This window comes from Bubalus kerabau, chromosome 5 (assembly GCF_029407905.1).
Source record: "Bubalus kerabau isolate K-KA32 ecotype Philippines breed swamp buffalo chromosome 5, PCC_UOA_SB_1v2, whole genome shotgun sequence".
In the NCBI taxonomy this organism is placed as follows: Eukaryota; Metazoa; Chordata; class Mammalia; order Artiodactyla; family Bovidae; genus Bubalus; species Bubalus kerabau.
Window position 1 is genome coordinate 86,252,232 of NC_073628.1, and position 11,494 is coordinate 86,263,725.

The window sequence follows — 11,494 nt, forward strand, 5'->3', positions numbered from 1 at the left end:
AGAAAACCCTAAAGATACTATCATAAAATTACTAGAACTAACCAGTGAATTACAAAATCAATACACAGAAATCGCCTGCATCCCTATACACTAACAATGAAAAATCAAAAAGAGAAATTAAGGAATCAATCCTATTTACCATTGCATCAAAAAACAAAAGACCTAGGAATAAACCTACCTAAGGAGACAAAAGAGCTGTATTCAGAAAACTATAAGACACTGATGAAAGAAATCAAAGATGACATAAGCAGATGGAAGAACATTCCATGCCCCTGGGCTGGAAGAATCAATATTGTGAAAATGATTGTACTACCAAAAGCCATCTACAGATTTGATGCAATCCCTATCAAATTACAATGGCATTTTTCACACAACCAGAACAAAAAACTTCGCAATTCGTATGCAAACACAAATGATGCCAAATAACCAAAGCAATCTTGAGAAAAGAATGGAGCTGGAAGAATCAACTTACTGGATTTCAGACTATGCAACAAAGCTACAGTCATCAAGACAGAATGGTACTGGAACAAAAGAAAGAAATATAGACCAAGGGAACAAGACAGAAAGCCCACATACATATGTGCACCTTATCTGTGACAAAGGAAACCAGAATATACAATGGGAAAAGGGTAATCTTTTTAATAAGTGCTGCTGAAAGAACTGGACAACTACCTGTAAAAGAATGAAATTAGAACATCTCCTAACACCATACACAAAGATAAACTTGAAATAGATTAAAGACTTAAATGTAAGACCAGAAACTATAAACCTCTCAGAAGAAAACTTTCAGAACATTGTATGACATAAATCATAGCAAGATTCTTTATGACCTCCTGGAATAATGGAAACAAAAATAAATAAGTGGGGCCTAATTAAACTTAAAAGCTTTTGCATAGCAAAACAAACTAAAAAACAAGCTGAAAATACAACCCTCAGAATGGGAGAAAACAATAACGAATGAAACAACTAACAAAGGATTAATTCCCAAAATATACAAGCAGCTCAAACAACTCAATACCAGAAAAACAATCCAATCAAAAAGTGGACCAAAGACCTAAACAGACATTTCTCCAAAGAAGACTTACAGATGGCTAAGAAACACATGAAGAGATGCTCAATATCACTCATTATTAGAGAAATGCATATCAAAACTACAATGAGGTATCACCTCACACCAGTCAGAATAGCCATCATCAAAAAAATCCACAAAACAACAAGTGCTGGAGAGGGTGTGGAGAAAAGAGGGTGTGGAGTAAAACCACCATCAGATCAGATCAGATCAGTCGCTCAGTCGTGTCTGACTCTTTGCAACCCCATGAATCGCAGCATGCCAGGCCTCCCTGTCCACCACCAGCTCCTGGAGTTCATGGGACTCACGTCCATCAAGTCAGTGATGCCATCTAGCCATCTCATCCTCTGTCATCCCCTTCTCCTCCTGCCCCCAATCCCTCCCAGCATCAGAGTCTTTTCCAATGAGTCAACTCTTCGCATGAGGTGCCCAAAGTACTGGCGTTTCAGCTTTAGCATCATTTCTTCCAAAGAAATCCCAGGGCTGATCTCCTTTAGAATGGACTGGTTGGATCTCCTTGCAGTCCAAGGGACTCTCAAGAGTCTTCTCCAACACCATAGTTCAAAGGCATCAATTCGTCAGTGCTCAGCCTTCTTCACAGTCCAACTCTCACATCCATACATGACCACAGGAAAAACCATAGCCTTGACTAGATGAACCTTTGTTGGCAAAGTAATGTCTCTGCTTTTGAATATGCTATCTAGGTTGGTCATAACCTTCCTTCCAAGGAGTAAGCGTCTTTTAATTTCATGGCTGCAGTCACCATCTGTAGTGATTTTGGAGCCCAGAAAAATAAAGTCTGACACTGTTTCCACTGTTTCTCCATCTATTTCCCATGAAGTGGTGGGACCGGATGCCATGATCTTCATTTTCTGAATGTTGAGCTTTAAGCCAACTTTTTCACTCTCCACTTTCACTTTCATCAAGAGGCTTTTGAGTTCCTCTTCACTTTCTACCATATGACCCAGCAATACGACTTTTAGGCATACACCCTGAAGAAACCAAAACTGAAAAACACACATATACCCCAATGCTCACTGCAGCACTTAGATGTCCATTGACAGATGAATGGATAAAGAAGCTGTGGTACATATATACAATGGGATCAGATCAGATCAGTCGCTCAGTCGTGTCCGCCTCTTTGCGACCCCATGAATCACAGCACACCAGGCCTCCCTGTTCATCACCAACTCCCAGAGTTCACTCAGACTCACGTCCATCAAGTCAGTGATGCCATCCAGCCATCTCATCCTCTGTTGGCCCCTTCTCCTCTTGCCCCCAATCCCTCCCAGCATCAGAGTCTTTTCCAATGAGTCAACTCTTCACATCAGGTGGCCAAAGTACTGGAGTTTCAGCTTTAGCATCATTCCTTCCAAAGAAATCCCAGGGCTGATCTCCTTCAGGATGGACTGGTTGGATCTCCTTGCAGTCCAAGGGACTCTCAAGAGTCTTCTCCAACACCACAGTTCCAAAGCATCAATTCGTCAGTGCTCAGCCTTCTTCACAGTCCAACTCTCACATCCATACATGACCACAGGAAAAACCATAGCCTTGACTAGACAGACCTTTGTTGGCAAAGTAATGTCTCTGCTTTTGAATATGCTATCTAGGTTGGTCATAACTTTCCTTCCAAGGAGTAAGCATCTTTTAATTTCAGGCTGCAATCACCATCTGCAGTGATTTTGGAGCCGAGAAAAATAAAGTCAGCCACTGTTTCCACTGTTTCCTCATCTATTTCCCATGAAGTGATGGGACCGGATGCCATGATCTTCGTTTTCTGAATGTTGAGCTTTAAGCCAACTTTTTCACTCTCCACTTTCACTTTCATCAAGAGGCTTTTGAGTTCCTCTTCACTTTCTGCCATAAGGGTGGTGTCATCTGTATATCTGAGGTTATTGATATTTCTCCTGGAAATCTTGATTCCAGCTTGTGTTTCTTCCAGTCCAGTGTTTCTCATGATGTACTTTGATACCAGTCAGCAATAAAAGGAACACACTTGAGTCAGTTCTAATGAGGTGGATGAACCTAGAGCCTATTATACAGAGTGAGTCAGTCATAAAGAGAGAAACAAATATTGTATATTAACATGTATAAATGGAATCTAGAAAGAAGAACCTGATGAACCTATTCACAGAGCAGCAATGGAAACAGACATAGAGAACAGAGTTATGGACAAGGATGGGGGAGAGGAGCGAGAGGGTGAGATGAAAGGAGAGAGTAGCATGGAAGGATATACACAAACACAGGAAAATAGACAGCCCATGGGAATTTGCTGTATGACTCAGGGAACTCAAACTGGGGCTCTGTAATAACCTAGAGGTGTGGGAATGGGCAGGAGGTGGAAGGGAGATTCAAGAGGGAGGGGGAATACATACACCTATGTTTAATTCATGTTGATGACAGAAATCAAACTATTGTAAAGCAATCAATCAATTAAAAATAAATAAATATTAAAAAAGAAAAAAATCTCCCAACAAAAGTCCAGTTGGCTTCATAGGTGAATTCTATCAAGCATTTTGAAAAGAGCTAGAGTGAAAAAGTTGGCTTAAAGCTCAACATTCAGAAAACGAAGATCATGGCATCTGGTCCCATCACTTCACGGGAAATAGATGGGGAAACAGTGGAAACAGTGGCTGACTTTATTTTTCTAGGCTCCAAAATCACTACAGATGGTGACTGCAGCCATGAAATTAAAATATGCTTATTCCTTGGAAGAAAAGTTATGACCAACCTAGACAGCATATTCAAAAGCAGAGACATTACTTTGCCAACAAAGGTCTGTCTAGTCAAGGCTATGGTTTTTCCAGTGGTTATGTATGGATGTGAGAGTTGGACTGTGAAGAAAGCTGAGTGCCGAAGAATTGATGCTTTTGAACTGTGGTGTTGGAGAAGACTCTTGAGAGTCCCTTGGACTGCAAGGAGATTCAACCAGTCCATTCTAAACGAGATCAGTCCTGGGTATTCTTTGGAAGGACTGATGCTAAAGCTGAAACTACAGTACTTTGGCCACCTGATGTGAAGAGTTGACTCATTGGAAAAGACTCTGATGCTGGGAGGGATTGGGGGCAAGAGGAGAAGGGGATGACAGAGGATGAGATGGCTGGATGGCCCCACAGACTCGATGGACATGAGTTTGGGTGAACTCCAGGAGTTGGTGATGGACAGGGAGGCCTGGCGTGCTGCAATCATGAGGTTGCAAAGAGTCGGACATAACTGAGTGACTGAACTGAACACCCATCCTTCTCAAAGTCTTCCAAAAAATTGCAGAGGAAGAAACACTCCCAAGCTCATTCTACGAGGCCACTATCACCCTAATACGAAAACCAAAGATATCACAGAGAAAGAAAATTACAGGCCAATATCACTGATGAACACAGATGCAAAAGTCATCAAGAAAATACTAGCAAACAAAATCCAACAACACAATAAAAGGATCATACACCATGATCCATAATTCATGAACAGAAGCAGAAGATATTAATAAGAGGTGGCAAGAATACACAGAAGAACTATACAAAAAAGATCTTCAGGACTCACATAACCACAGTGGTGTGATCACTCACCTAGAGCCAGACATCCTGGAATGCGAAGTCAAGTGGGCTTTAGGAAGCATCACTATGTACAAGCTAGTGGAAGTGATGGAATTCCAATTGAGCTATTTCAAATCCTAAAAGATGATGGTGTTAAAGTGATGCACTCAGTATGCAAGCAAATTTGGAAAACTCATCAGTGGCTGCAAGACTGGAAAAGGTCAGTTTTCATTCCAATCCCAAAGAAAGACAATGCCAAATAATGCTCAAACTAATGCACAATGCATTCATCTCACACAATAGCAAAGTAATGCTCAAAATTCTCCAAGCCAGGCTTCAACAGTATGTGAACCGTGAACTTCAAGATGTTCAAGATGGATTTAGAAAGGGCAGAGGAACCCAAGATCAAATTGCCAACATCCGTTGGATCATCAAAAAAGCAAGAGAGTTCCAGAAAAACATCTACTTCCGCTTTACTGACTATATATCAAAGCCTTTGACTGTGTGGATCACAACAAACTGTGGAAAACTCTTAAAGAGATGGGAATACCAGACCACCTGACCTGCCTCCTGAGAAATCTGTATGCAGGTCAAGAAGCAACAGTTAGAACTGGACATGGAACAACGGCCTGGTTCCAAATTGGGAAAAGAGTATGTCAAGGCTGTACATCATCACCCTGCTTATTCAACTTATATGCAGAGTACATCATGAGAAACGCTGGGCTGGATGAAGCACAAGCTGGAATCAAGATTGCTGGGAGAAATATCAATAACCTCAGATATGCAGATGGCACAACCCTTATGGCAGAAAGCAAAGAAGAACTAAAGAGCCTCTTGATGAAAGTGAAAAAGGAAAGTGATAAAGTTGGCTTTTTTTTTTTTTTTTTTTTTGAGTTTTACTCAACATTTAGAAAACTAAGATCATGGCGTCTGGTCCCTCACTTCATGGCAAACAGAGAGGGAAACATGGAAACCATGACAGACTTTATTTTGAGGGGGGGGGGGCTCCAAAATCACTGCAGATGGTGACTGCAGCCATGAAATTAAAAGACACTTGCTCCATTGGAAGAAAAGCTATGACCAACCTAGACAGCATATTAAAAAGCAGAGACATTAAGTTGCTGACAAAGGCCCCTCTAGTCAAAGCTATGGTTTTTCCAGTAGTCATGTATGGATGTGAGAATTGGACTATAAAGAAAGCTGAGCACCAAAGAATTAATGCTTTTGAACTGTGGTGTTGGAGAAGACTCTTGAGAGTCCCTTGGACTGCAAGGAGATCTAACCAGTCGATCCTAAAGGAAATCAGTACTGAATATTCATTGGAAGGACCGATGCTGAAGCTGAAACTCCAATATTCTGGCCACTTGATGGGAAGAACTGACTCATTGGAAAAGACCCTGATTCTGGGAAAGGCTGAAGGCAGGCAGATAAGGGGATGACAGAGGATGAGAGGGCTAGATGGTATCACCGACTCAATGGACGTGAGTTTCAGCAAGCTCCGGCAGTTGGTGATGGACAGGGAAGCCTGGCCTGCTGCAGTCCATGGGGCCGCAAAGAGTCGGACATGATTGAGCAACTGAACTGAACTGAACACCATGATCAAGTGGGATTTATCCCAGGGATACAAGGATTCTTCACAAATCAATCAATGTGATGTACCATATAAACAAACACGAAAAAAACCATATGAACATCTCAGCAGATGCAGGAAAAGCTTCTGACAATATCCAACATCCATATATGACTTTTGTTTGCCCAGACTTAACATTTAAACTGCCTTTATATGTACAATCAGAATAAAAACCCTTTACTAAACCACATGCAGATTTTTGGTTAAAAAGAAGATAAGGACCATCAAAGCCAGAGGGGCTGCTGGGTTGCCCAGTCTGTGTGCTGAGCCTTGAGGTATTTATGGTGAAGGCTCTGCTCTGAGGCCCTGGAGGCCCAGCTCAAGGGATGTGGGTGGAGCATCCTCCTCCTAACCCCTTACCAGCTCTGAGATATAGCGACATTCATTTCACATAAAATGGCTAAGGCCTTTTTACTACTGGAAACAATTTGACATTAATTTTCAAGAGGTGCCATCTTTCAGTTCAATGTGTTTCATGGGTCACATGATCTTCGATTACCAAGGTGACACTCAGGACAATTTTATGGCAAATTGAATCCCAAATTACAGTCCCTGAAGGAGTCTGCATTAACAATGGTCTGTAAGAGCCCAGCAGGGGGTCTGAGACAGGTTATATTGAGATCAAATGCGGTCACTAACGTAACATTTCAGTGGGAACAAGAGGAATGTATTGTTAAGACACATGCTTTTCCTTTCCCTTCAGAAAAGGAGGGCTAAAATCACCATAGACATGGAATAATAAAGACAGAATTATTTTTGCATGAATTGGGATTTCCTCATAGCTGAGTTAAGAAACATGACCCACTATGAGAGAACGGGAATTACTCACCCTTCCTATTCTTTCCCACTTCTCTCCTCTCCTCTCTTTCATTAACCACTCTGATTGTTTTAGTTCTACTGTAGGCATTTTACTCCTTACATTTGATAAACCAGTGTCATTAGAATAACAGAGCATGAGAAACTCTGACTGGGTCACTAAGCAAAACCTGTAAAAAATAACAAGCATCATCCACAGACTAGTTTCTGAGGTATTTCATGATGTGAATCCTCTGTACACAGCAATGTGCTGAGTTATGTAATATCCTAGTAAAACAGGCTTCCTACCTTTTCAGAACCTCCTATAGAAACCAGATATTAACACTGATTTCACGTGGCTGCACATGCATTTACAATCACAAATATGAAACAAATATAAGAGATAAAAAAGTTGATTGTGCCCCATCAAGCAACATTCCCCCATGATTTAGGTGGTTTTCTCATACATTAAATATTGGACGATTAGTGAATTTTTATGATTCTTCAGGGAACATGGACTTATCACATTGCAAGCACATGTAAAAACTATACTCTGGGACTTCATTCTATTGGTTCATATTTCTTATGTATAGAATATACATTTCTAACTAATCTAAAAGAATAAATGTTATTCAGTTTTTTGCTGTTCTGCTTTTCTTAAAAAACTTCAAATTAACTGCTCTGTGATATGTGACTCTTGAATGCATTTAACCACTGAGAATATGTCTATTTTGTGCAAGGCTTTGTTCTGGGAAACAGTCACTGAAGAGCCCATCAGAGCTCACTGCCCAGTAGTGAAGACATAGAACAGACAAACCAATGATGTGTGATTTTCAGTCACTAAGTACTCATCTCCTGGGTGCTGAAGACATAGGATGAGCCTTCTTGAGATTCACTGCCAATTTCCAGAAAATAGAGGGTATAGACCCAAGAGAGAGCAAGTGAGTGTGAGCGAGCACGCACGAGGAGTTAGGAAAGTGAAGAAATTAACTATTATGGGATGAATTCTGTCTTCCTTTCCCAAGTTTGTTGAAATCCTAACCCCCAGTACCTCAAAATACGACTGCATTTGGACACAGGGCTTTTACAGAGGTGCTAAGTTAAAATGAGGCTATTAGAGATGGGTCCTAATCCAATCTGACTGTTGTCCTTAAAAGAAGAGGAAATTTGAACATACAAAGAAACACCAGAGGGGTGTGTGCATGGAGAAAAGATCATGTGAGGACACAGCAAGAGGGCGGCCATCGGCAAGCCAAGGGGAGAGGCCTTCAGAGAAATCTACCCTCCACCACTTCAATACTGGTCTCCCAGCCTCCAGGAGGGTAAGTTGTTTAAGCCTGTGGTCTTTTGTTATTGCAGCCCTAGCAAACTAATATGTTAACCATTCTGTTGGGATTTTTAAGAAAAAACAATCACAAAATTCCAGAAGAGTTGCAAGTACAGGACAAAAAAAATGTTTTTTCCTGAATTATTTCAGACTAAGTTGTTGACACACCAGAAAGTTCCTGAGAATTTTCTATAAATGATACAAAGATTCTTGCAGGTGTTGCCTGAGGATGTGGGATGTTAGTGAAAAAGACCAGGAGATTTCTTGTGTCCTGTCTCCACCATAAGCTTTGTGACTTTTGGTAAATTACCTCTGCATCCAATGACAAATGGGCTAAATAACTTCTGAGTTTGCTTCCAACACATTTTGTGATTTTATATCTGAGGGACATTTTTTTTTCTGCCATGAGGGTTAAAGGGCAAAAATGATTCAGTGCTGTCCACCAGCGCCAAGTGCCCCTGCCCACCATTTGTCCCTGTGCTTGTCAGCCTATGGCCTTTGACAGGGCGCCCAGCCTCACCTTCCTCCAACTTACCAGAAGCCTCCTGCCCTGCAGCCAAGCCCAGCTCCTGGCAGTCTGTCCCTCGTGCCCCTGTGCTCATGTTCCTCACTCTGTGCCAAATGCCTTTCTGCCTCCCCCTGCCCCCATGCTCCTGGAAACTTTCCGCTCACTCTTTCTGACCATTCCAAGGAGACCTCTGTGCTGCTTAAGCATCTATTCACTCCCCTCAAAACTTATCACAGCAACATAATTGCTTCTCTATTTGTCATTCTCCCCATTAGACTCCAGATCCCTAGAGGAAAGGACCTGGGGTTCTTCCTTTCCTGCAGCCTCAGTTACTGCTGCCAAGCATGGCTCACAATAGGTCATCAGTGGATAAACATGCCTTAGGAACTGCGGGCTAGACACTGTGCTGGGCTGGGCGGAGAATGGTCCTGCTCTTGGGGAGAAAGATAATAAAAGAGGTAACCACAACAGGAGAGAGAGTGACCATCACTGTGGTGGAGGTACGCTAGAGGGGAAAGGAAGTTCACCGGAGGGTACCTTTCAGACCTGGAAAACCTTCCAGTAAGCAGGCTGATGCACACCTGGATTTTACCAATAGTGCTTTGCCAGGGGCAGGTAGTGAAGAAATGTTTGCTAGACTCTAAGCTCATAAAGGACTTAAGACCATGACTGCCCTCATTAACTGTTGTCTCCCCAGCTGACACACTGTGGTATCCAATAAATATTTGTGCAATGAGTGCATGAATGAACCAACAAGCAGGTCCTCCTTCCTGTTCTTTTCAAATGCTTTTCCTACCTTCCCTCTCACCTTCTGACTTGTCCTTGTCCAAAGACGTGAGCTAATACTTAACCTAAAGGAGGTGGTGATGAAGATCAAAGACATTAACAAATATGAAAGTACTTAGTACAGTATAAAGTGCTCTATAAACATGAGTTACTACTTACTGCTGCTTCCCTTCCATGGGGCATGTTGGCTGAAGCCATTCTGGGCTGACCTGGTTGGGGTTCAGAAGCCCTTAGGATCTTATATGTTCCTGTCAATGCAAAAGAAAAAAAAAGACTCAAGCCTTCTCAATTTACCATTCTTTAGAAGCGTCCTTCGTTTTAATAAGGACCTTAGAGATTCCTTCCTTTGCAACCAGTAAAGAATAATTTGGGTGCAGTAATTAGGGTTTACGCAGTCACTGCTCCTGTGGACAGTCCTAATGAGGGTTTTTCTTTTTTCTTATTGAGCTCTCCCAAAGGGAGCTCTTATTAGAGAGAAAGGAGTTCCACAGTCATGGTGGGAGGCAGCCTGTATTAGTCAGGACTCTCCAGAGAAACAGAACCAATAGGATGTGTGTGCATACGGAAAAAGGATGTCTGTTCACTGGTGTGGGTCACACAGGAGTACGCAGGGGTTGGGCCATGCTTAAATCATGAGCTGGGGCCGGTTAGAGGGGCTGCCACCGGCCTGGAGCCTGAGATGGCTTAGGAGGCTACAGGGAGGGGTATTGTGGAGCAAAGTCCCTCCGCCTGTCTGTGCCTGAGTGAATTGAAACGCTCCATCAGGGACAAGGAGAAGCCTCCTTCCCTGCCAAGAACTCCTGAACCGAAGTCCCCAGTTATCTGCTGGGGTGCAGCCAGAGGGAGACACGGACAAACCAGGTGATCTCATGCGAAGTGCGAGATGCCTGAGGGTTCAAGTCGCTCCCTCCTTCTCCAGGCTGGCCTAGCACGTCTAAGGCGCTCATTTTGGCCTTTTACAGAACGGCCTTCCTTGTCTATTAAAAAAAAGCATGGGATGCTGAGTGAAGTGGATTTCCCAGGTGGCGCGAATGGTTAAAAAAAAAAACAAAAAAAAAAAAACCTCCTGCCAGTGCAGGCGCCATAAGAGCCACAGGTTCAATTCCTTGGTCGGGAAGATCACCGGAGGAGAAAATGGCAACCCACTCCAGTATCTTTGCCTGGAGATTCCCATGGACAGAGGAGCCTCGAAAGCTACAGTCCATGGGATCGCACAGAGTCGGACATGACTGAAGCCACTCAGCACACAGCTGAGTGAAGTGGAGAAGGACGGGGATGATGAAATTATTGCCTACTCCTGCCGCCTCAGATACAGCCACCAGGTGAAAACAGTTGGCAAAGGCGGGGAGACGGAGCGGGGGGGAAAGCGGTAAAAATCAGTTCAGGTTTTCAGGTGTCCAAAAAAGGAAACTCAAGAGGCAGGGCCTAGGGGGCTGAGAGAAGCTGCAGAGAAGGTAAAATTGATCTCCCCTCAGTCTCTGAACCTTTCTTACCTCCAGTCCCCTCCATCTTTTTGCCTCGCCCTCGAGGCAGTTCCAGCTTCTAAAACTAAAAGGTTTCCTTTCTCCTCCACAGTTAAAAAACTTTCCAGAAAAATCGGCAGCCTGGAAGCTGGTGTGTCTTGGTAACCCAGCACTGAGAAAAATCGGCAGCCTGGAAGCTGATGTGTCTTGGTAACCCAGCACTGAGAAAAATCGGCAGCCTGGAAGCTGGTGTGTCTTGGTAACCCAGCACTGAAGTTGCTCAAGCCGAGGGCATCTGCACCGTCCCACGGGGTCTGGGTGACCAGCACCTCCGAGGGCGCCGAGGCACACGGTGGATCGCTGTGCTCTGCGAAGCGCAGTCCCGG

At 43.2% G+C, this 11,494-nt stretch overlaps 1 long non-coding RNA gene across 1 annotated transcript in view; it reads right to left on the reverse strand.

Moving 5' to 3' along the window:
- Window positions 1-11,277, reverse strand: part of LOC129652942 (uncharacterized) — a 39,911-nt gene extending 28,634 nt beyond the window's left edge. Inside the window, exons 1-2 of the long non-coding RNA XR_008714856.1 lie at window positions 11,139-11,277; window positions 9,805-9,893 (exon numbers count right to left, since the gene is read on the reverse strand). This is a non-coding gene — a long non-coding RNA (uncharacterized LOC129652942). The remainder of the gene's footprint in view (window positions 1-9,804; window positions 9,894-11,138) is intronic.
- Window positions 11,278-11,494: the final 217 nt, after the last annotated feature.